Raw genomic sequence first — 26,920 nt, forward strand, 5'->3', positions numbered from 1 at the left:
GTTGCATACAATTTATTATTTGATGAGATTCCTCTTAGAATATGTCCAGAAATCATTAAAGTTCTACAACTTAGCCCATATACCAGAGTAGGTGACTTCTATTTGTTTAAAGAATTTATAGAGATCAAGATTTATGGTTGTGAATTTCCTCCTTACAAGCTTCCATTTTTATTGTCCATGAGGATATTTGCATTATAATATATCATATAGAGCCTGAATTAAGATCATAATAATTTTTTGTCTAAAAAGAAGCCAACCTTGTTCAACTTGAAGAAAGAGGTTGGACCTTTCTTAGTTAACAAAAGAGCATCATTACAAGATTTCATGGAGATGTTGAAACAAATGAAATTTCCTCAAGGATAAATTTGGAAATATGATCCTAACAAGATCATATTAGAGAGGAGGGTAAAGCATGGATCAACCCCTAGTATAAAGATATTCCTAACTGTTGGCTTATTAGGGCCTGACCCAGGTTTGGAAGAACTATTTAACCAAACAAATCCCGCAGCTACTGGCCCTTTTGGCAACAATCCACAAAGCGCAGACTGAGGCCTCACCCGAGGTAGCAGGGGAGGGTGCTAGAACCAGGTTTCTGCACCCTAGGCATGTCTTGGATGTGGTTTGGGCCTCGCGTGATGTCCTGTAATCCCGTGCTGTGCTAGATCTGTGTAGATTGGAATACCCTTATCGCGCTTATTATAGATTGAATCCCTTATTACTATTTTGATCTACGTAACACGGTCTTTAAGAAAAAATTTATTACTTTTTTGTTACTTCGCACATCAAGATTAACCCAGTTCACATGTATTCAATAGTAGCAAATGTAGAGATCATAACAATTCATTTATTATGAAAGAGTAGAGTTGCAATTAACACATAATTGAGAAGAAACTTATCTTTATTACCAATCCTCAACAATATATCCAGTCCCACCCTGCACACTTAGCTGCAGACTCTCTAGGCCTCTGCGCACACAACTGCAGAGCCTCTACCTTCTATCCTACTCCCTCGACTCAGACTTACAGATGCTTCTAGGCTATTTCCTTTAATAACCCATTACATTCCATCTTTTGAAAGAACTAATTTTCCCTCATAGAGCCATGCTCTATTTATACTTTCCCTTGGTTCGCGATCCCTCCATAGGTCGACTCTATTCCTATTTCTTTACATTATTTTCGGGCGAACTACCCTTTGACTCAACCTCCTATAGTTCACACTCCGTGCTTTCCATGGAGTCTTTTATCCTAATTTTACCCAAAATTTCGGGCTTCGCACCCCATACTCGTTCCGCGGGGCTTGCGCTACCCAACATTCCCCCAACACAATCATCGTGACTCGTCCCGAGTCACTTGCTGGCATGGCTAGACACTTTGCCTTGGCTTCGCAGTTTGCCTCCTGTTGAGTGGCACTCATCATCCAGCTGCTCCTTCTTTGTCTCTTGGAACACTTCATCCATCTCTTCCTTCAGTGTTTCTACCACATCTCGCAACCGATGATGCTAATTCTACTCTTCTCGGTTAACATAGAACACCCCCTCTGAGGATTTTAGCGCGAGCAGGGGAGCCGTATACAAGACCTCCTGGTACCATCGTAGCCCTTTCCGACCATCATATCTTCTCTTCGCACCGTCTGTTGCAACCTGTGTTGTAATTTTGCAAGACCCTGGCTGCTGTCCGCAGGATCCCAATCATCGAGAACCATCAGAGGCGACTTATTGACTGCATCTCCACCCATGGCTGCCGTCTATCCATCCTTTTCTTGTTCTATTGTAGTGTGCCATCCTGCTCCTAGGCGGGGCATCGACATCTAGACCAATTCTACTTCACATTCGCTTTCTTCCAGTACATCCCTTACTAGTGATGTTGTAGCCTGCGAGATACCCACAATTATCAATACCAGACTCCTTAGAGAGCCCTGCTCCTCCCTTGGCTAGATTACTACCTTCAGGTGCATGCCTGGTACAGAGATGATGAATAGCTCCGTATGTATTTCCAAAGCGTAGGCTACTCAGCGAATTCCCCATGGTGATTTATAAGCCATGCAAACTTCAAATGCCCGATTTGCCACTCATTCCAGCTCATGTAACCTTCCCGTGTGAAATTTGTGGCCGATCATTTCATATCTGGCTCGTGTTATTGCTCTTAATTGCCCATCACCCGCTCCCTCTTACCATAATTCAACCCTCTTGTCATGAACAATGGTATTAACGATCATCATTCCTTGGAGCGATGCACCCACGTAGCTTTGTCCGTGGAACCACGCCCCTGATTGTTGGCCAAATGTATGTGCACCTTGATACCCGTGCATCTGTCCCCCAAACTGCTTTATCGTTCCTCGCTCTCTTTCAACTAGTCAGAGCCGTGAGACTCTCCTTGGAACGGTTAGTCAAGCAGTCGGCCTGCCCGTATAGAGCTTCAGGCGACTGCCATTCACTCTTCCTGGGAAGGGTTCTCCGTTGAGCTTAGCCAGCTGAACTGCATCCCCATCAATTACTTCTTTAATGATATAAGGTCCCAACCAATGCATGTGGAGTTTACCTAAGAATTTCTCAAACTTACTGTCATATAACAATACGAGATCATCCTTCTTGAACGTCTGTACCTTGATATGGCAATCATGCCATTCTTTCTTGTGTTGTTTTCGTACCTGCTGATGAAATCCCCCTAGAAATCATTCTTCGTCCAGTTTGTTGAGGTGTGTGAGCCTTTCCTCCAAGGTCCCATGATCTGCCATTCTTGTAGCTACTGCAATCCGCAGACTGGGCACGATATATTCCATAGGCATCACAACCTCCTTACCATAGACTAGTTGAAATGGTGTCTGGCCTGTCAACTTTTTGCACGTGGTTCGGTATGCGCATAACACAGCAGGGATGCTGAAGTCCCAATCATTCTGTCATGCATTATAGATCTTAGTCAGCGTGGTTTCCAAAATTTTGTTGAATGTGTCAACGGTCTCATTCACTTATGGATGGTATGGCATGCTCTGTTGGTGATATATCTGGAATTCCTTAGTGAGCGCGTTGATGGTTTCATTAAAAAAATGCATTCCTCGATCACTCATGACAATCTTAGGACACCCAAACCTGGTCAACACATTCTCGAACAAGAACTTTTCTGCTGTCGTGGCTGTGCAATCCTTAACTAGCTCTGCTTCTTCCCATTGGTTCAAGTATTCGGTCGCAGTGATAATATAGCGCGTGCCCATCTTCCCTCATGGTTCAATAGGCCCAACGAAGTCAATCACCCATTTCTAAAATGGCTGTAGCATTACCTGTGGCTAAAGTGGCATTTCATCCCTTTGCGATGGCTTGCCCATTTGTTGGCATACATTGTAGGCCCAACAGTATGCTTTTGAATCTTGAAGTAGGGTGGGCCACCATAATCCAGCACGAAGAACCTTCTGGGTTGTGGCACGTTCCACATAATGTCTGCTAGCAACCCCTCCATGTGCTTCGGCAAGGATCTGTTCTCACTCAAACTCTGGTACATATCTGCATAATTTCTCATCATGGCCCACATTTTCTAATACTTCAATCGTGAAAGGTGTGGGAAATGGATCGTTAGATCGTTAGCACAAGCATCATTGATTTTCCGTAGATCCACACACATGCGGATCTCACCCTTCTATTTCTTCTCCTGTACTACCATCGGACTTACCTAATCGGACTCCTTAATTGGTTCAATGATCCCGACTGCCAGCATCTTGTCCAGTTCTTCTCATGCTTTTGCTTTGTATTTTGGATTCAATCAGTAAGGTCACTACTTTACTGGCTTCATGTCAGGCTTCAAAGTTATCTTCATCATTCCTAGTTCGCCTCGAATCCTTTTCAACTCCATAATCTTGGTAGGGAAGAGGTCTTGATACTCCCAGAGCAGCTCGATGACCTTTTCCACTGTAGCACCATCCCAGTAATCCCCAAGCGTAGCATACTTTGGTTCTTCCTCTGTTCCGATATTCACTTGTTTTGTTTTTAATGGTGCTGTGATGTCTGGATCTTCTATTTCGGGGCCACGCACTTCTCGACTTCCTTCGAGTTCTGGTATATTGGTGTCGCGCGGATCATCCTCGTCACCTTCTGCTTTTACATTATAACATTCCAAGGCCTAGCTCAGCTGTCGCGACTAGTATGGTTGCACGACTTCTTCTGGTTCTAGTGACATATTGAAAATTGCGGTCTTTACTAGCTATAATGCATCGTCCACTGTATCCATCCATTGATCCTCAAAAAGAAATGTTGACAGAAACCTTTTGCACAAGATATCCCACTCCCCTGTGCCATGCCAGAGCTCTATTTCAGTATACCAATTCCTTGGGATGACATCCAATGTATGATAAAATAGGTGCACCCATTCTGGTTGCGGCTCCTTGCCATAGGCTTTGGTCCATTTGCTCAGGTGTATGTGCGGATTCTCTCGTCCATCATATTTCTCCGTTAGTTGGAGCGCTGGCTTCCCAAATCATATCTACATCATGCGCTTACAGCTTCGCCAATCTGCGAAGGTTCCTTCATGTGTACCCCACCATCGCGCCGGTGTCGTGCGCAATGCCCATTTGAGCACATCAAATCGCTGGTACTCTGGTACTGCACTCTCAAACTTCTCCAGGAATTCATTTACTATTGTGAGCCCGTCATACACCAGTAGCTCGCGGTCCTGAGCTTTAACGTAGTACATGGATTTTGTCAACATATTGCAGTTTAAATTAGTTGCCCCATTCATTTTGTTCCGCCATTGCTCGTCTTCTTCCTCCAAATCATCGGTGTATGGTTCCGTGTAACCCTGTGAAATTCTCCGTTCCTCCATTACCTTACCCTTTATTGGCCTTTGTGTAGCAATTTGGTAGATGCAATCCAATGCTTCATCCTGCTCGTTGTCGCGCACAGGTTCCATGTAGCAGGGTCCCTCGATTGGATCTAGCGGAACAACTACGCAGCGCAACTTTTTCTCAAATATCATCTTCCTCTGCTTGAGATTAATAATCCCATTCATGTCGATGGCCCAGTCTATTCCCAACAATGCGGGGTACGGGCTTTTTTCGTCCACTATCTCAATAACTTCAAAGTCTGTTATAGTGCTTGCACCATCCAGGTCTATGGTGATTCCTTGTAGCCTACCCATGTGCAAGATCTTCTGTTGATTTTCCATCTGTAAGTGGATTGGAGACCATTGGAGTGGGGGCTTGCCGATACGATCCCATGTCTGCTTAGGCAAGACATTTGCATCCAAACCAAGGTCCAGAATGAGTTGATCCATCTCATTGTCGCCAATCCATGCTATTAATCGCATTTCTTGTCTGGTCCGTGACGTATGGCTCCCCATTTGTCGGACTATGATAGGTTCTCCCCATCCTATGTATTTGTTAATTACCTCCTGCAATCCTTTCACTACCCTATTATCGCGAAGTAACTTCATGCAGGTTTTTAGAAAAGTTGTCAACATCGAGGGACCTTTATACGGCTCAGATTGATCCCCTTCTAAGGTTACATTGCCCCTTAGTACCATATTTACTTTAGATTCTTCATCGCGTGGTTCGACCCTTATCATCTGCACATTCTGTGTCGTTATAGGAGGTGTTGTCCTTTTTTCACGAATCTGTGCTAGTAGCATAGGGAAATCTAGCAGTTCATGGTCGAATTGCTCGCAATAGGGACATGATATTCGAGTTAGATTTGTGAAATCCTGTGCGTAATGTTCTGGTCCTCCACAATTGTAACAAATTAGTTGTCCTCGACCCCTTCCTGGTCCCATTCCGTCCCGTCCTCGACCTCGTCCTTGGAATTCATTATGCACAAATGTTGCACTTGGGTTTTGACTTTGCCCCTCAGTCTACATTTGATAGGCAAATGCCTGATCTACCAACATCTGGAAATCCATTTCCTCTTGACCCACCGATCTACAAAAGTTGCAAAAGAGCTGCTAGGGGGTCTGATTATATTTCGGCAATAGGTGGCAATTATCTGTGTTGTTTTTTCCTCCTACTTGATGGATTGCGCACAAGAGAGGGGCGATCATGCTCGGCCCTACCTGTGCCTCTGGTCGCAACCGTGCTAGTCCCCCCATGACCACAAGATTCACCGTGACTAGACAATGGTCTTTATCATGTCCCTGGCCCCTACACTTGATACATCAAACTTCTTCCCGAACTTCCGGCGCCTGGTCTTGTTTTAACTTTTGTATTTCCAAACACAAAGTTTGGACCTGCGCTTGGATTTGTTGAACTCTCAACCCTGTTTCCTATACCGAGGTTTCGTGTAACTGCATTGCTGCCTCCAGCACTTCTACTTGGGTTGAGATATTCTACTATGACAAAGTCGATTTCAGATATGGTGTTAGTGATGCGATGAACCAAGCGCAGTGTTGTGCATCCATCAGGGTCATGTTGGCCTCGCGAATAGTGATTTTTAACCTTTGATCCAGATCCCATAGGGTCTGACCAAGCATCATTGTGATCTCTTTGAATCCCATTACCTACTGCGATTCCGATTTTGGCTGGCTGAACTCCTTTTTTAATTCTGTGTGGATGTCCACTATCCCCGCCATTGGGTTGATGCCTGAATACTTCATATACCATGTTAGCTCTTGGTCCTACAGTGTGCTGACCAAGATGGCTTTCTGGATACTATCATCCATGATCTACTGCATGTTCCATACTGAATTCAATACAAACCAAAACTTTTCTAGATCTTCACAGCCTACTCCTTTGAATACTGGTAACTAGATGGCACTTTCCATTACTATCATCCTAATCTTTTATTGCTCTTTTCTCTAGCGTCCCCGCCTTTCACACCAGACACCCCTTAGGCAGATCCTAGTCTTAGAAATGGAACCATTTGTTGGCTTATTGGGGCCTGAACCAGGTTCGGAAGAATTATTTAGCCAAACAAATCCCGCAGCTACCGACCCTTTCGGCAATAATCCGCGAAACGTGGACTGAGGTCTCACCCGAGGTAGGAGGGGAGGGTACTGGAACCAGGTTTCCACACCCTGGGGATGTCTTGGATGTGGTTTGGACCTCATGCACTGTCTTGCAACCCCGCACTGCGCCAGATCTGCGTGGATCAGAATACCCTTATCGTGCTTATTACATATTGAATCCCTTATTACTATTTTGATCTAGGTAACACGGTATTTAAGCAAACATTTATTACTTTTTTGTTACTTTGTGCATCAAGATTAACCCAGTTCACATGTATTCAATAGTAGCAAATGCAGAGATCATAACAGTTCATTTATTATAAAAGAGTAGAGTCACAATTAACACAGAATTCAGAAGAAACTTATCTTTATTACCAATCCTCAACAATACATCCAGTTCCACCCTGCGCACTCAGCTGCAGGGGTCCGCGCACATAGCTGTGGACTCTCTAGGCCTCTGTGCACACAGCTGCAAAGCCTCTACCTTCTATCCTACTCCCTCGACTCAGACTTAAAGACACTTCCAGGCTATTTCCTTTAAGAACCCGTTACATTCCATCTTCTGAAAGAACTACTTTTCCCTCATAAAGCCATGCTCTATTTATACTTTCCCTTGGCCCGCGATCCCTCCACGGGCCGACTCTATTACTATTTCTTTACATTATTTTCGGGCAGACTACCCTTTGACTCAACCTCCTATAGTTCACACTCCTCACTTTCTGCGGATTCTTTATCCTAATATTAGCCAAAATTCTGGGCTTCGCACCCCATACTCGTTCTGTGAGGCTTGCGCTACCCAACACTAACCCATATTAATTGAATATTTTTCAAATATATATGTTTAGGAGAATTATCTAGTTTATATTACACAAATCATCCAAGAAGTAGGCTATACTTCATAGATAATCATTGTAGGTACACCATAACCAAAGGAGAAGTATCTCAAGGGAGTATTTGGGGAAGAAAAACAATCCTATAAAATCTCAAACAAAATATTGAGAGAAAATGTTGTATAAAATGCCAAGATTTGAAGAGGAGGAGGTGTTAGATTTATATCCAAACATAAAGATAGCAACATCAAGCAATCCTGCATTTCAATGGGAGCTCTTTCCAATAGCTACAATGGATGAGGAATCATAATCTTCTAGTGTATCTCCTTCCACATGTAAGAAAGAAAATATTTATTCTTAGTTTACGGAAATTAAAAACAAGAATATAAATATGAAACTTGATTCATATATAGGACCGTGGAAGAAAGGTTTAGGTTCTTCAAAAACAAGGTTACTCTATGCTTTAGATATGAAAAGGGATATTTTAATATGGTAGTTTTGGAACCAGAAACTCAAACTATCAAAACTGTTGGACATTGGATAAACCAACACTTACCAAGTGTTTCATGACATGTTCTTAACTGCCTCTTGTGGATTCATTAACTCTGGTGATGTGTCTGTTTACTAACACCTGCAAGTTTTGGTGTAACAATAATCATGATTCCAACGTTCAGTATCAAAGTTGTTTTTCCTTTAAGGGGACGCCTTTTCTGTTGATGGGTTTTTCTCAAGCCTATGGTAGACCCTGTTACAGTGGGGTATATATGGGATCGATTCTTGTAGTGAAATAAAATGGCGAAAAGTTGAAAGATGGAGATTGAAAAATTCAATGAACAAAGTTTTGAGTTGTGGAAGCTCAATATGGAGGATTTGTTGGTGGATAAAGATCAATGGATTTTAGTATATCCGGGTACTAAACCAACGACAATGTCAACAGAAGACTCGATGAAGTTGGATCGGAAGGCAACGAGAAAAATAGAGTTGTTCATCTAAGATTAAGTATTTTTGAATGTATCAGGGGGATCTATGATGATTTATTTTGGTACAAGTTAGGGACTTTGTGCCAATCTAAGTCTATGGTGAACAAACTATTCCTAGAAAAAAAATTGTATAACCTAAGAATGAAGGATTGATACTCAGTAAGAGAGCATCTAGATGTCTTTAATACTGTAGTAAGCTAGTTGTTATCTGTTGATATAAAAATTTCAGATGAAGATAAGTACATCAATTTGTTGTGTTCTATACCATATTCGAGGGATAATTTGGTTGTTGCTATAAGTAGCAATACAAATACCTTGCAGTTTGATGAAATTGTATCATCCTTGTTGTGAGAAGAGATGAGATGGAAAAATATGGAGAGATAGAATGGAGATGCCTTGTTTGTAAGAGGATGGTCTTAGAATAGAAATATAAATAATTTCTCAAGTGGGAGATCTAAATATAGAGGGTGATCTAAATATCCAGGAAAACCTTTAAAGGTATGCCAGAAATGTGGAAAAGATGTGAACTACAAAAAGGATTGTAAATCTAAAACTCTTGAGAAAGGAAATGGATCTGATGATGATCCTTCTACAAAGGCAAAAACCACCTCAGATGAAGGTGGGGATGTGTACTTGGCTTCTTCTTCAAGTACACATGTAGATCATGAGTCATGGTTGATTGAATCAGGTGCATCCTTTCACTTCACTCCCCATAGGGAGTGGTTCTACGAGTATGAGAAATATTATGGTGGTGATGTCTTCTTAGGGGATGACAAGAAGGAAAAAATAATCAGACGTGGAAAAGTCAAGCTGAAGTTGCAAGGTGGAAGGATTATAACACTTCTTAGTGTTCTGCATATTCTTGCATTAGCTAGAAATCTAATTTATGTAAGCAACATGGATGATGCCGATGTAAATATAATGTCGAAGAAGGATAACTACAAGATGGTTCAAGGAGCACTGGTATTGATGCAGGGAGTTCGGACTGGAACTTTGTACAATACTTTGGGTAGCACTGTTATTTATGGGTGTAAGAGTTTTGTGGTTCTTGAAAGTGGAGCATAAAATCTAGTGCTCTTTAGAGAAATCTAGTGGTCTATTTCTCTTTGGATTTTGATTTCTGTGAACATTTTGTATATGGGAAGTAAAATCAAGTGAGTTTTCACTCTAGTGCTAAGACGGTGAAAATGATATTAGAGCTTGTGCAAAGTTATGTGTTTGGACCTGTGTCGATTCCGTCAATGGGTAAGTTTGTGTACTATGTCTCATTTATAGATGACTTATCTACGAATACATGGATATATTTCCTCAAGAAGAAATCCGGAGTCTTTGACAAGTTTACAAAATTTAAGGCTCTGGTGGAAAATTAGACAGAGAAGAAGATTAAGGTGTTGAGGATAGATAATGGTGGAGATTTTTGCAAGAAGGAATTTGAAGAGTTTTGAAAGAAGTGTGGTATAACAAGGAAAAAGAGTACTCCATACATACCTCAGAAAAATGGTGTTGCAGAAAGAATGAACATGACATTTATGGAAAAGGAAAGAAGCATGCTTATTGGCACTAGATTATGGTAAGAATTCTGGGCAGAGGTAGTGGATATTGCATGTTACCTATTTAACAGATCACCTTCATCAATGTTGGAGGATAAGACTCCACATGAGGTATGGATTGGTAAGAAAACCTCTCTTTCACATTCAAGGGTATTTGGTTGTGATGCATATGTACAAGTTCCAAAGGAGAAAAGAACCAAGTTGGATAGTAAATCTAAAAGGTGCATATTTATTGGGTATAAGGATGGTTTAAAATGTTATAAGATTTGAAACCCATAATAAATAGGGAAGGTTGTGTACAACTGAGATGTAGTGTTTATAGAGGTGAAAAATGTTATTAAACATGAAGTTCTACCAAAGGAACTTGAGAAGATAGAGTTTGAACTAAAGGAGGAAGAACCACATACTACAGTTTTGAGAATATCAATTCGAGAGAGAAGGCGGACATAAAGGTATAGTCCATTTGATTTCTGTTCAAAATTTTCTTTATCTATTACTAATGATGATGCTAGAATTTTCAAGGAGGCAGTAGATTCAGAGAATGGAAAACTCTAGAAAGAGGCCATGGTTGATGAAATGGCATCTTTGGAAAAAAAATGAGGCTTGGGATCTGGTGGAGATTCCAGCTAGAAGGAAACCCATTGGAAACAAATGGGTGTTTAAGAAGAATATGAATGAAAAAGGAAAGGTATAGAAATACAAAGCTTGGTTGGTAGAAAAAGGTTATTCCCAGGTGTTGTGAATTGATTTTAGTGATATCTTTTCTCCTGTTTCCATGTTAGCTTCTATTAGATTACTTTTATCTGTTGTTGTTGCATTTGACTTTGAGGTAGAACAGATGGATGTGAAGACAACATTTCTTCAGAGGGATTTGGAAGAATAGATTAATAGGAAGCAACCTGAAGGTGTTACGATGAAGGGTAAGAAATAACTTTTATGAAGGTTAAAAAAGTCTTTGTATGGCTTAAAACAATCACCAAGAACGTCGTATCATAAATTTGATACATATATATGTGGACTTGGCTTCATAAGGAGCAAAGTGGATCACTATGTGTATTTTAAATTAATTGATGACTGTTTTATTTATTTGGTATTGTATGTGGATGATATGTTTCTGATTGGAAATAACAAAGATATTATTCAGGATTTGAAGACCCAATTATCCTCCAAATTCGATATTAATGATCTTGGTGCAGCAAGCTATATTTTGGGAATGGAAATTAAACAAGATCGAGAAAAGAGGAAGTTATGATTAAACTAGAGTAAGTATGTCAACACAATATTGTATAGGTTTAATATGAACGATAGTAAACCGGTGAAGGTTACTATTCCTATAGGTGTAAATTTATTTTTTGAATAGTGTCCCAAGACACAAGAAGAGGAAGAGGGCATGTCCCTTTTTCCATATGTGAGTGTAGTTGGAAGCATGATGTATGTAATAGTCTATACTAGACTAGAAATTGCACATGCAGTGGGATTATTGAGCAGGTTTACGTTAAAACAAGGGACGAAGCATTGGACAACAATGAAGTGGGTTTTTAGTATTTGCGTGGCACTAGTGATTATGGGCTTTTCTACCAAGGAAGACTATGATTAGATAGAGTTTTGGATATTCATTGATTTGTTAATAGAGATTGGGCTAAAGATCTATATCATAGGATATCTACAAGTGGGTATGTGTTTAACCTATTTGAAGGAGTAGTCAGTTGGATGAGAAAGAGACAGTCTGTAGTGCCACTTTCAACTATAGAGGTAAAATACATGGCAAAAACTCATGCAAGCAAGGAAGCAGTTTGGTTGTAGAGATTGTGTTCAAATATGGGGTTAGTACAATGAGCTAAAAGGATAGACTGTGACATCTAAAGTGAAATTTTCTCGGAAAAGAACCATTCTTATCATTCAAATACAAAGCACATTGATGTTTAGTATCACTTTGTGAGGGATATGGTTGAGGACAAAAGGTTGTTGCTGGTAAAGGTGGAAAATTTGAAGAATGTTGCAGATGCATTGACGAAGTCTCTGAGCACTGATAAATTTTCTTGGTGTAGAGAAATAATGGGCATTGTTGGCCTGGACCAATGAGTAAGCTCTCTTGTGACCCCATATGTGGAAAGAAAACAAAAAGTGGTATCTGATCTAAAGGTCTCGAGTTCGAATCACACATGGCTCATGCTAGGGGGGATATTATTGGACATTGGATAAATCAAAGCTCCCCGTGTGTTTCATGACATGTGCATAACCACCTCTCATGGATCCGTTAAATCTGGTGATGCATATGTTTACTAAATCCTACAGGTTTTGGTCTAACGAAAATCATGATTCCAACAAAACATAGAAAACATTACAAGGAAACAAAGTATTTTATTGATTTGAAGAAGATTCATTTGGTGGAATAGATTGACTTACACAGACAAACTGGAGAAATGATCTTCATAAGTTTGAAAAATACGACTTTAAATTCCTCCAAGTTATAAACAATTCTCATAAAGGTTAATAATCTCGTGAAGTAAGAAAAGATTGCAAAAATACCAAATAGATGAGGATTGAAGACTTAGAGAAAAGTATTATTAGACTAAGGGTAGATTCAAATGACTCCTTCACTATATAAGCTTTGATTAAATATAGGGACATTGATATTCAACTAACCAAAAGAAAGCTCAAGATGCTGGCAAATGAGCATGTTCAAACTTCTGAATTAGAAGCTACACATAAAGAAAGGAAAAAAATATTGTCCCTTATAATTGCATAGAATAATTAGCTTTAAAATTATGTAGAACAAATTGGAATTATCTAAAAGGAAAATTTTGAACATGTTTGTGGAACAACTTCAACACCATCACTGATACACAATGATCCTTCAAAAAATATTGATAAAACAATGTCAGCATTGATTATCAAGGATATTGAAATTGAAAAGCTTAAATAAATACTCACATTGGATAATTATGATATAAATAACTTCAAGAAGGAACTATCTGAAAAAGATTAAAACATTCACACTGATCAAGATTTAAAGGAATGATTACAAAATAAATAGATTGGTTGAAGAATCAACTAGTGGGAACATAGTCCTTGGTTGAGGCTAGGGAAATTTTGTGGGGAGACATGGTGACCAGTATTTCAGAGATGTGGGGATCCATCAAGATCATTTAAGATGAGGTAGAACTGGTCTTCCATATTGAACAAGCTGTTGATAGGATTAAGAGGGGATTAGGAGACAAACCCCAGATTTCTACTAAAATAATGAAGTTTCTCAACACTAGGAAACAAGAACAATTGATAAGTCTAGGTGTGGACGAAAAAAAAATGTAATTATGGAAGTTAATAAAGTTTGACTAAAATGAAATTCATACAACAGGCTCAAGATAAATGCAATCTTGCTAAAAATGAAGTTTTTTTGTTTAATTCTAGGTTCAATGTTACGAAGAAAATGGGCTTACCCTCCCGTTGGGATAAAAATGGTAGTATAATGTCTCTAGATGCATACATGGAGGATTTATAAAAACTAGAGAAAATTCCAACAAATTTTCAAACATGATTGGAACGTTGAAGGGGCCAACTGTAGTAGATAAGTTGATGGATTTTTACTTTCATTTTCAAGTGAAAATAATATTTTCAACTATTCGCACATATAAAAGCTTCACCTACTTTCATATTACCTAGGAAAGATGACGGCATACAACTATATGATTGGGTCATATTGTGAGTGGTTGTTTAAATTCACCACTGAATCTTTTGATTACATCAACAAAATCTAGCTAGAAAAGAGGACAAGAGAATGAAAGTTATTGGAACTTTGTAATATGTTCCTATTTTTATGAGTTTGTTCCTATAAAGTTGTTTTTTTGCAACAATAATCTATAGCCACAGTAGACTAGGGTATTCCTTTTTCGTAACTAGTTTATCCCAGTCTAGAAAAGGGTTAAAATTATACTGGGTAGGTGACACCTCAGTTACTTTAACGAGTGTTAAGTAGACAAGTTCACTTGACAATCTTTTCTAAATTAAGGAGTCTGAAAAGAGCTTAAAGAAAACTCCTCTTGGAGGAATGAGTGGTATAAAGGGTAGCAACTGGTTTAGTGTTGGACATGCTCATGACATAGTGAGGACAAGAGGTCAACTAATAGGACAACTCACTACATTGGTTCCTCCAAGAAAGGGTAAACACCAAATAAAAGTGGATGGTAGGACAAGAAGATGATGACGATGGAAGAGAGAAACCAAGGCTGATTGTGAAAAAGTGGGGTGATAAGAAAAAGTGGGAATCACAAGGGGTAAAACTGGTGGAATGCTCTTGGGGTATAGCTAGAAAATAGACAAAGAAGAGGACATGAGTCTTAGATTCTAGTTCATGGTGGGTCAGAAGGAGGGATTCCATGAAGAGAATAAAAATTATAGCATGGACACCAAGACGGCAAAGAGGTGCTAACTTTAGTATCCATGATCAGGAAAGCTCTACCTCTAAGTGAAAACATGCATAAAGGAAAGTAGCTAAAGTCACAACTTGACAGGGTCAAACGTAAGGCATAAAAATAGTGCTTATGGTCAATAATGCATTGGTGATAGTGATATAGGACCTACCCTATATGTCAAGTTCTAGAGAAACACACCTAATGTCTATTAGATGTGGCAATAGAAACACCACCCTATCCTATAAAAACCATCCAGAAAGACTAGACCCATGGTTAAATCACATAATGGAAGAAATAAGCATGGATGAGGTAAAAACATGACCATTGTTTTATTTTTTGAATTTTATAATTTTTATGGATTTTATAATTCTTTTGGACTTTTGGCATAAATAAGGCATGAAAAGTACTCACGCCACACACCAAACCAATAAGAGATAAAATATCGCACCGCTATGTACAATATTTACAAGCACAATGTAGTCTAATAGGTCATGTCAATGTGTGCCCATAGTAGGGCACATGTCAAGGGTGTCTATATGCAAACTCATGGAGGGTGAGGGGACCATATGGCTCACCAATGTGGGGCCGTGCCAACAAAAATAAAACTGCCCAATCTGAAAAGGTTGACCATGCCAGGGACATTCTAACGTAGTCACACTCTCAAAATTAACCTGAATACATAAGGGAGGATCAAGACATAAAGGGAGTACAAAATGATTGTCAATGGGTGGAAACAAAGTGGGAAATTCATTATCAAGTTTGGTAGTAAAATCCCAAGACCTGACTTGGTCCATGGGTGGCACTTCCAAGGAAGGACAAGGATATGCCCCTTGGTTTGATTCAAGATTTAAGTTTCCAAGCTCTACTTGTTCGACATTAGGGAGATTAGAGGAATGAAGAGGCATAACCTCCCTAATATTACCAATGAGGGAATCCATGACCATAAAGTTGACTAGCCGAAGTGGTTTCTACAAGAGAGTCAGGTGGAACTAGTGGAGTGGTGGTTCGTGTGGGAAAAGGAAATTGGTCAAAATCCATATTGCGATGGATTTTATGACCAGTGCCAAGACATACTAATGAGACTACCATGGATGCAATATCTTCCACAATAGCTAGTGGAGGGTGCTCACTAGCATGATCCACTTCCATAGGATCAGGTGATACCACCCAAAGATCAGGAGGTCTATGGAGTCCATAGGTGTCAAAAGAGATCATATTGCAACAAACAATGGTAGGAGTAGGAGTGTTGGGGGGAAGGAGTTGAGGAAAAACTCCTATAAGAGCTGAACTTTTAAAGAGTCCAGCTCCAACACTCTGAAATTTACTAGGGTGATCTCCCACGAGTGGTACATAGTTCCCTGTGGTGGAAATCTGGGTTGAAGGTATGCAATAGTCAGATTGATCAATAGAGACAATCTTTCCTTCATGAGGAAATAAAAGTAAATGGAAGATAGATTAGACGATTGTAATCATTGCATAAAAAAAACTAGGCAAAGGAGTAGTTTGTAATCTAATGAGGTGTCGACAACTTCAACATCAACATATACAGTTTTCTCCCCTAACTCAATGGAAAAATTTGGAAGAACCCCTTTATGTAGAAAGTTATGACTGTTAAAGGCTCGAGGAGTGGTGTTAGATGTGGCGAGCGCCGAAGAGACAAGAGCCTTCCAACAGGATACTGACATAACACACATGGGAGAGCCTTCATCCACCAAAATGCGATGAATATTCTTGTGGAAAATCTGCACAATTATTTGGAAAGGAATCTAATGGGAAAGGCAAGGAGCACCTTTGTCAGCATTAAAGGTGATGAGAGTAGAGTTAGATACATCCACTCCACCAATGGAAAAAAACAAGGCCTTGTGCTTCTGAGGACATCTTTGGAAGAACTCCAAGGCAAACATGGCACAAGGATCCTAGGAAAGATCTTCAATAATATTGTAATGTTGAGTGGCCCTACCAAAAGGATTGTGTGTTGTCTTATGAAGAACACCCTTGGGGGGGTGATAGACAGGTTGCACAGGCTTTTCCAAAGTGAGAGGTCCAGTGGAGGTAGGTGGAGCTCATGAGTCCTTAGAGAGAGAACTCAACTTAGGAACATCATAGGATTTATCTCGCATAGTCACATTTACATCATCTTTGCACATAAATATGGATGAATTATGGGGGGGGATGAGAAGATGACCCCTCATTTCCCCCTTGCGGAGGTAGAGGAGGTTTAGCAACCATTTGTTGCTGAGGTTGTCCAGGGAACAAATGAGTAGAAGCAACAGGTTGTTGAGTAGATTGTGGTGAAAGAAGCCTATGGATTTCATTGATTTGAGGGAACTCATGAGTGAGTTGGTCACCTTGACAGATTTTATAAGGGAACTTGACTTTATGACGACGTTCAATGGTGCATTCCCCCTGATTTTGAGGGTTGGTTTGGGATTGCTAAGCATTTTTCTTCTTTTGTTTATTTCTATTATTATTGTTTTTACCACCAGATTGTTGGTTATTCTTTGGTTGAGTGGAATTCACCGTTAGAACATCTGTGGACTACTAAGGAGACTAATTTCTTTAGCAGATCTAGACATACTTTTTAGTGCTTGAGATGTTACAATCAATTGCCCAAGATGGGCAGTGTTAGCACTCCTTAGTTTTCCCAAGGCTAAGAAAGGAAACCAAAGAGGTAACCTCAAACCAAAATTGGACTTGTATCTAGTCCTACCAAATCAGAGAGGGCTCTCTCTAAATCAATCCTCACTGCCAATGGAAGTGATTGGACAATACTAGGGTTTTAGGCTAGTTATCATCTCAGTAGGGTTTTGATTAGGGTTTGCTGGATAAGAAGCTAGTAGGTCAAAATATTAGTTGTAGACATAGAATGAGGCAAGGTAGATGTAATCAGTGACACAAATGGTTTGTCATTTTAGTATGGTAATGAGGAAATCATATGAAAGAGAATAAGTGAGCAGATGCATGAATTCACTTATCTGGAAGAAAAAAGTTTAAATGCTAATCTCAAACAAAACAAAACATTGAGATAATGATTTCTGTTAACACTCAATAGATACAACATAAGAAGAAATATGAATAGCTACTTAAAGTATATGATAATCATATGCATAAGAAAAACTAGAGAAAAATATTGTCACTGAACACAACCAATGAATCCCATAAAAATAGCTCCAACTGTATATTATTTAAGCCAATTTCAACTACACTAGTTCAAAAGGTATGAGCTTCCAGTATCCAACCCCATGTTTGATTTGATTCTAACTACATATAAATGAAAAAAACAATATGTCCCTTGTAAGGGGTAAAATCTTGCTTCATAGGAACTGATTTCATGATCCTACCTAACCACTTCCAAATCCTAGGGGACTTAGAAACCACTTTCTCCTTTAAAACTAACTGATTGAGTTAGTTTTCAAAGCATTTAATTACAAGATTTTTTAGTCTATTAACCACTAACAGAGTCATTTACATCATGTGAAATCATAATGAAACTATTTACATCAAGCTAGCTCGATATTTCACTATTTACATGAAAAAAAACACCTTCATTCATAGAAGTGCAGTGAATTTCCCAGAAGTGCAACAAATTTTAGCAGAAGCGTAATGAATGTTTAGTTTGATATTTTGATGGCTTTAAGAGTTTCTAAGCTCTGATGAAGACATGTGAAGAAATTATGGGATGTCTAATACACCCTGGAAGCTTTAAGTAATTCAAAAACATGATTTTTACCTCCTCAATCTTCATCCCAAAACTAAGTGTCCAAAAATGAAGCGATTGTCCTGAAACCTCCAGAGTAGATGAAGATGTGTCACCTGTGTGTAGTCACCAAAGGATATGGGAAAATTTATTCATCATCATGTTCCTTTGTTGCTCAAGGGATTCCTCGAGCAATATTTTGAAAGGATATTCTGCCCCGTCGTCTTTATTTTCTTCCACCATGGAAAGTTGTCGGGGTTTGTGAGGCTCGTCTTACAGAGGTTCAACTAATTCAATCCCTAATTCCTTATAACTTGACCTTGTTGGGGACATGCAAAGAAAAAAAGAGAAAGAGAAGGTCACTCTGATACCACTGATCCAAACTTAGGCAGGAACTCAACAAAGTATAGATATACATATAAACATAGAGATGCACCAGAAATAAAACTTCAATTCATTAATATCAAAGAACTAAAATATGCTTAGATACAGAAATTGAAATAAACTAGCTCGGGTTACGGTAGCTTATCTCTAAGAAGATATTTGATGTTTACATGCCTCTGAACTGTGTTACAATGAGGCTCAAAGGCTTATTTATTATTAAGAAATAATGGAAAACCCTAAACATCCAAAAACCTAACCCTAGGAGATGAAGCGCCAAAATTGTGGTCCTCATTTGGGTAAATTGGTACATCAACTTCTTGTGATCGTAAATTTGGCATATGAAGCGACTGTCCTGATTTTGCAAGCCTCCTTAGGTACTTTTCTAATGTCCACATGTCAATGGCTACCTCCACATGCTTGAAAATCTTGATTCTAACCCTCCGAGAAAAAGCACAACAACTAGTTGCTGCGTTTTTGTAGGAACTTATTTGCCTATGCACAAAAAAACTTCAAAATTTCAAAATTTTGCCTCCTTTCCTTTGCTCTTTGTCCTGAATTCAGACCACCAATGATGCATCTTCTAAGAGGTCAAGGTTATCCCTCTTTTGGAGTTTCCTTAGGGTTCTTTCAAGCTTCTTCTTCATGTTTTTAACCCTATCTTTGTAAACCATATTTCTTGCATAGTAGTGCCTCATCATATTTCTTTGCTTGATGGTATCCCTATTTTCCTTTTTCAATAACTTCTCCAAATGATCATTTAGTCTCTCAAACCAATATTACTTGTCCTTCTCAATTTTAGAAGCTATGGTGTCAAATATGGTATTTTGGGCTTGAGGAGGAGATGACTCTTTTACATGCTCTTCCTTCCTTGCCATTGCTCTAGTTTTGGATCTCTTTGTTCGTATCTGACTCTTCTTCTCCTCCAACTGCTCTACCTCAATGATGGCTTTCCCTTTATCCTTTGTTGTTAGCACACCTACCTGGCTTGATGATGGAGGGTCTTTTTGTGACTTGCTCTACTGCATTAGGCTTAGTTTCAATTGTCTATTCTCTTGTTGTAAGAAATCCACCATGAAATTGGCTTTGGAAAGGTCATCTTTTAGCTCCCTAATCTGTGCCTCTTTATCCTTGATTATGTCTTTTTCTTTCGTATCTCCATGTCCAAACTTCTCTATTTCATAAGGGACCTCTTCATGATGTTGAAAGGGTGAATCATCTCTACCTCGAGGTGGTTCATATCTCATGGCTTCTGTTAGTGCGGGTCAGGCATATCAGTCACCAGTGATCAAATATGCTCTTTCAAAGTTTTTGCTAGGGTATTAGGTCAAAAATTTTATGGCTTCAATATCTCTTCAAATAAAAAAAATTGATCATTGGTTGTTGAGTCTAGGTCAATGCTACTACATTCAATAATCATGGTTCTCATTAGTTGTCATGGTCATGTCATTGTTGGTCTCGGGTCAGTTGAAGTGTCAGCATATAAGTCTTGGTCTAGGGTTTCCACTAGTGTTGTCATTACTATGTCCAAATTAAAAGAAAACAACCATCATTGTTATGTGTCTTAAGTATTCACACCAAGGGAGATAGCATGTTAGGAAATAAAGATAATAAAAGTTATCAAGGAATGTTTATGAAGATATTACTGCAAAAGGGGTATATTGTCATCCTTTGACATATACAAGAAAATGTGTTTTTGTAAGTTTTAAAGACATTCCAAACATTTTTTTTGATCATTCACATGTAGAAAAGACTCCAATTGATCATCCAGAGCCTAAAAGACTCATTTAGCATCGAAAATCACTCTTATTGTGCATCTCAAACTCTCACGCTGTGTTTTTACCCTACTCGCTACGTTTTCATCTGGACGCTACATTTTCTTGCAAGGGTGGCTTGAAACACATCTCCAAGCACTTTCTTCAATGGGTGAATGTCTTCTCAGCTCAGTACAGGTATGTCAAAGGCAAACACCACCTCAACAAAGTGAAATTTTCAGTTTGAAGGTGTGGAACCCTCTCCTAGGGTTTCCACGCTACATTTTCAGTTTTTCACTCCGTGAGTTAATTGGCATAGAGATAAACTAGTTTCCCCACATTTCCTACCCTTCCTCACACTGATATACATTCCCCCTATCATTTAGAACCCTTCTCATTCATCCCCAAATCTTCTAGGCAAAACCCTAGAGCCCACGCTATGTTTTCAGCAGAAAGGGTAGCGTGGACTGTGTAAAAATTATTTCTTAACCTTCCCATCGCACCCTATCCTATTTCTCACTTCCCTAAGGTCCATAAGACCCATAAAAACATCCCAAATGTTTCCAATTTCTTAATTCCCTCCCTAAATTCTCTTTCCCCTCACTTCAAATTACAAAACCTAAATCCTTATTTTCCCTAATTAAAACTATGTTTTTTCCATTCCTCATAACATAGTTTATTATGAAACATTTGAACATGGAAACTAAAAAGAAAAGCTACAAAAGGGGAGGAAAAGTGTCAAGGTTTGAACCCCTTAATACTCAGGAGTTGGTCCTCTCACCATTTGCTAAGAAGTGTTTCAAAAATGTTGTTTGTTTAGGGTTTTGTGAGAAAATCCAACAAGTGGGTTACCATGCTAAACTAACCACCCCATTTAGCACAAACACTAGAGGAGATAAGGTCAATATTATAGGGGTATACTTCATCATTTCGTCAGAGACAATAGTTGCTTCCACATGGATACTGAATAGTGGGGAAAAGTGGTTCAAAAACCCAGATTTTGACACTTCAAATTACATGGCTTTCATCAAAATTCAGTTCAAAGAGGCTCCCAAGAGTATTTTTCCTTTTTGACTGTTGCTTGAAAAGTTTGCTCCATTAATGAATTTCATCATGAAATATTTTACATGTGAGGGCATCTTTTCAATAGTGTATAAGTATCATATCATATTGTTGATGCACTTCACCGGTGTAAAGACTCTCAACCTACTTCACTACTGTTGTATCATTTTTGGTTCTGGTAAGTTAGTATCAATTAGTAAAAAAAATGAAAATATATTTCAAAAAATGTTAAGTTAAGATATGGACAAAAAGAATATTTAAAAAAAAATGTCAGGGATATTTGATGAATAAGTCCATATCAAATAACATGTTAGAATAGACGCCCTAAAAAATGAAGGCAAAAATAAAATTTTAGGCTAGAAAGGAAAAACAATAAACTCTGAAAGTGTTGCAAATCCAAATGTCACTTCTCTTAGTCAATTTTGTTTTTGCAAATAAAGGTTGTGTGCAAATTGTTTAAATGCCACGCTAAGTTCATACAATCCAATTGTACAGTTTAATCATGATTGGATTTGATTTAAATTGTTCGTCAATAAGTAGCAAATAAAATTGGCTCAATAGTTTAATCTGAGCCAATGGAGGAAATAAGGGATAGAGGTAGATTAGTCATTAAAAGGATATATTGAGTTGCTAACCTAAATGTAATTGGATGAATAAATGAAAATGCTAGGAGTGTAAAGGGTAAGTAGACATATGAGAAATAATTGGAGCATGAAATGATTTTATCCTAAGATGTAACATTGGATAATGCATGCATACGATGTTGCATTTTAAATTAACTATGAATTCTAAGCACCAATTTTATTTGGTAAACACCCTAACTTCATTCATTTATTCCCCCATTACTCAAAATTGTCACATCCACCATCAACTTGTGACCCCACCATCTCTCCTCGGTCCTCATTTGCTCTCTGAACTTTATCGCCGAGGGGGGGTCTCGGAAATGGGTAGTTTCTGAAACCTCCTTTTTAAACCACCTTTTCCTCATTTTAGTCTTTCGGAACTTAAAATCCTGAAACAATTTACGACCTCAAGTTACTCTCGAACACAACTTACGTGTGACCATTTACCACCGCTCCATGTTAATGTCCACATTTACTCCATGTCACTTCTTCCATCCAATCAAGTGCCACCTATCCATTATTCATTCAATTCATAAATCTCATGAATTTATGTCCCAAAGACTCATTAATTAATATCGTTGGATAATTAATGCATATTTAACCGTTCATTCAACAGTTCCACCCCAATTTTTCCATTAAAAGCCCTATTCCTCCATGAAAACGGTTACATAGTGCATTTCTGTAACTAAATTGATCATTCAAGATTGCCTCCTTACAGCTCAATGAGAGTTCGACAATTAAATAGTTATTTTGTCCTGTTCAGAAGAAAGCCGACATCCAAGTCCACTTGTCTCTTTTTCAGTCATACTGTTTTTACTGCGATCACTTTGTTTCAAATCAATTTTTCCATTTCTATCATTTTGAGTCTACAAATTCATTTGATAAAATTCCCCTTGGGGGAAAAGAATTTGCAGAAATCCCAAATACCCTTGTACATCCACAGGTTGACTTCCATCATCCCCCCCTGGTTGACAGAGATTGTAAAATCATTGAGACTTCTTCTCAATTTGATTTATATGAAATTTACTACTAGATGGAAGATCAATTAATTGATCAGACATATGAAATAGGACTTTGGGACTCCCTCCTTCCCCACTACATTTTCCCTCAAATACACAGAGCACCTGAATTTGTCAAGAAATTCCATGAGTCCTATGATCTTATTCAAAGGGAAATCATTTCACCCACAGGAGAAATCATCTATTTCATCAATGCTGAGTCCATTGAAAAGATGCTGCAAGCTCCAACTATTACACCAACCCATCCTTTTTCTCATGAAAGCTTGATAGAAGCTTATCAAAAGCTAGATTTTACTAAAAGATCCTATACTCTTGAACTTTTCTTAGCTATATATAGTCCTCTGCCTAAAATAAAATCTCCCTATGACTCATCCATGTTCCCTGAAAGAACCAAGAAAATCACCAATATTTTGTCCTATTAACTTGGTTCCAATTCTAATCAATATGTTAATGAAGCTATCCTAGGTTTCTTGTCCATATTTTCTACTGATTCCAAACCCACTGTTCTCTATAACTTTAGCCAATTCCTAGATGAAGCCATACATGAGAAATTTGTCCAGTTTAACACTGAAGAAGTATTCAAGTATGCTTCAGTACTCGTGTACCTTTTTATATATTTTCAAGGAGACAAATTTCCATTCACCTTACAGAAGCTAGATGAGGAAGGAAACCAACAATTAGTGATCTTTTGGACTACAATGGGAATGAAGGAGAAAGAAGAGTTTACCTATAAATAGTTCATAGAATTGTTTATTCATCCAGCTATTAGTCTTATGAGCAGCACTCCAGTCCCAAGAATCAATGATGAAATTGTGAAAGTGTTTCAACTAGTTGATCAGGTCACAATAGGAGATTGGTATCTTTACCAAAACTACACAGAAATCAGGGTTTATGGTTGTGAGCTTCCACCCCACAAACTTCCCTTCTCAGATTAGGCAAAGTTTAAATGCAAATGAAGTACACTTCGTGGCAACAAAGAAGAAATCTCAATTCAAGATGAAATCTTAGGTTGGTCCATTCATCTACAATACCATAGTAGCAGGAAAAGAAGCAGACATGTTACTAAAGTAAATGAAGTTTGGTCTCAGTTTCACTTGGTCTTATGACCCAATGGGAGTGATTTCTAAACTCATGGTGGAAAACAAGTTTACTACATATCACCACACAGTCCGGCCTGAAATAGAACAGTACAAAAATCAGTTGGAATGGATAGAGAACACCCTCTAAGAAGCTGAAAAGAAGGCAATTTATACTTCAAATGTACAAACTCCACATGAACAGGAAAAGATAGCCAAAAGAGGAAGGGAAGAACAATCTTCCCCTACAATTGAAGCATCAAGCCGGGGCTTTAGGATTGTGCATAGAAGGAAGAGACCTAGAATCTTTGTGATTGTTGGTGCAACACATGAGTCTCAGAAAACCACATTTGATGGACTTGGAGAGACTATGCTCTATACACAGTCTGGTGGACAGTCTACCCAATCCCCAACTCACTCCACTACTTCTCAAAAACAACAGGTAATTCAGACCAATGGAAGCATTCAGAAGGATAAGGAGGAGGACATCTTTCATATTTTCAGTGAGATTAAAAAGAAAAATGAAGAATTGAAGTTGAACACCTATACCCAATTTGTAGGTTTAACCCCGTACAAAAATTACCTGCATACGAATTCTAAAACACAGAAAATAAACAATGCGAGAACATAACACATCAAACACATATACATAGAGATTTCCCTTGGATCCCAAATGGGGCCACCAGCTTGATTTTTCATTATGTTCCTTTCAATGTTACAATACATATTGATACATGCCGAAGCATCCAATACCATGGACTAAAAACCATCGCGTCCAAAACCATGGACCGAAAACCATCGCGTCCAAAACAATGTGCGAAAAATCATGCACAAAACCATAGGTAGGTCTGCCCAACCTAATATAGGGTCCAAAAACAAAATTTTCCGGGCCGCTGCCCCGGACCCCATAGAGTGGGGTTACCTGCACCCCTCAAACCCCCTGTGACCCACCCCACTATGCAATTGATGCAACAAAGGGGGGGCTCCACCCCCTTTCTAACCCCTCGGTTAACTACGTGGGCTAGTCATGGAAAGAATATAACACAACCCAACATTCTCCCACTTGTTGTTTTCTTTCCACAGGAGGCCACAAGAGATCTTAGTCATTTCTCCAGCCCTGCAATGCCCATTGTTTCTCTACACCAAGAGAACTTCTTAGAGCTCACAGATTTTGTCAATGCATCTGTAGTATTCTTCAAAGTGTCCACCCTTACCAGTAACACCTTTTTGTCTTCTATCATATCCCTCAAAAAGTGATACTGAACATTAATGTGCTTTGTCTTTGAATGATATGCAGGGTTCCTTGCCAAGAAAATTTCACTTTGGCTATCACAGTCTATCCTTATAGCTCCCTTTACTAACCCGATACTTGAACATAATCTTTGCAACCAAACTGCTACCTTGCTTGCATGAGTGGCTGCCATGTATTCTGCCTCTGTAGTTGATAGTGCCACTATAGATTGTTTCTTACTCATCCAACTGACTACAACTCCAAGTAGGTTAAATACATACCCACTTGTAGATCTTCTTTGATCCAGATCTCTAGCCCAGCCTACATCAACAAAGCCATGAATATCCAACACTCTGTCCAATCCTGGTCTTCCTTGGTAGCACAAACCATAATCACTAGTGCCACACAAATACCTGAAAACCCACTTCACTGCTGTCCAGTGCTCCTTCCCTAGTTTTGACATAAACCTGCTCAATACTCCCACTGCATCTGCAATTTCTGGTCTAGTACAAACCATCGCATACATCAGGCTACTGACTACACTTTCATATGGAAAATGGGACATGTCCTCTTCCTCTTCTTGTGTCTTGGGACACTGTTCAGTAGATAACTTTACACCTACAAGAATAGGAACCTTCACCCGTTTACTATCCCGCATATTAAACGTCTGCAATTGTGTCTCGACATAATTCCACTGGTTTAACCAGAGCTTCCTCTTTGTCTAATCTCTTTTAATTTCCATGCCCAAAATATAATTTGTAGCACCAAGATCTTTCATGTTGAATTTGGAGGACAAATGGGTCTTCAAATCCTGGATAATTTCTTTGTCATTTCTAACTAGCAACATATCATCCATACAAAAGACCAGATAAATAACACGATAACAAACTAATTTAAAATGCACACAGTGATCTGCTTTGCTTCTGGTGAAGCCAAGTCCCCATATAAATGTATCAAATTTCTGATACCACATCCTTGGTGACTGTTTTAACCCATATAAAGACTTATTTAACTTGCATACCAGTTATTTCTTACCCTTCATCGCAGAATCTTCAGGTTGCTTCATATAGATCTCCTCTTCCAGAACCCTGTGAAGAAATGATGTCTTCACACCCATCTGTTCTACCTCAAAATAAAAAGCAACAACAACAAATAAAAGTAATCTAATAGAATTTACCTTGGCAACAAGAGAAAAAATATCACCAAAATCAATTCCTCGCACCTGGGAATAATCTTTTTCTACCAACCAAGCTTTGTATTTCTCCACCTTTCCTTCTACATTTGTCTTCTTCTTGAACACCCATTTGCTGCTAATGGGTTTCCTTCCAGCCGAAAACTCCACCAGATCCCAAGCCTCATTTTTGTGTAAAGATGTCATTTCATCAACC

Source organism: Pinus tabuliformis, chromosome 9, assembly GCF_031772625.1.
Source record: "Pinus tabuliformis cultivar Carrire ecotype Pingquan chromosome 9, CPIR1, whole genome shotgun sequence".
Lineage (NCBI taxonomy): Eukaryota > Viridiplantae > Streptophyta > Pinopsida > Pinales > Pinaceae > Pinus > Pinus tabuliformis.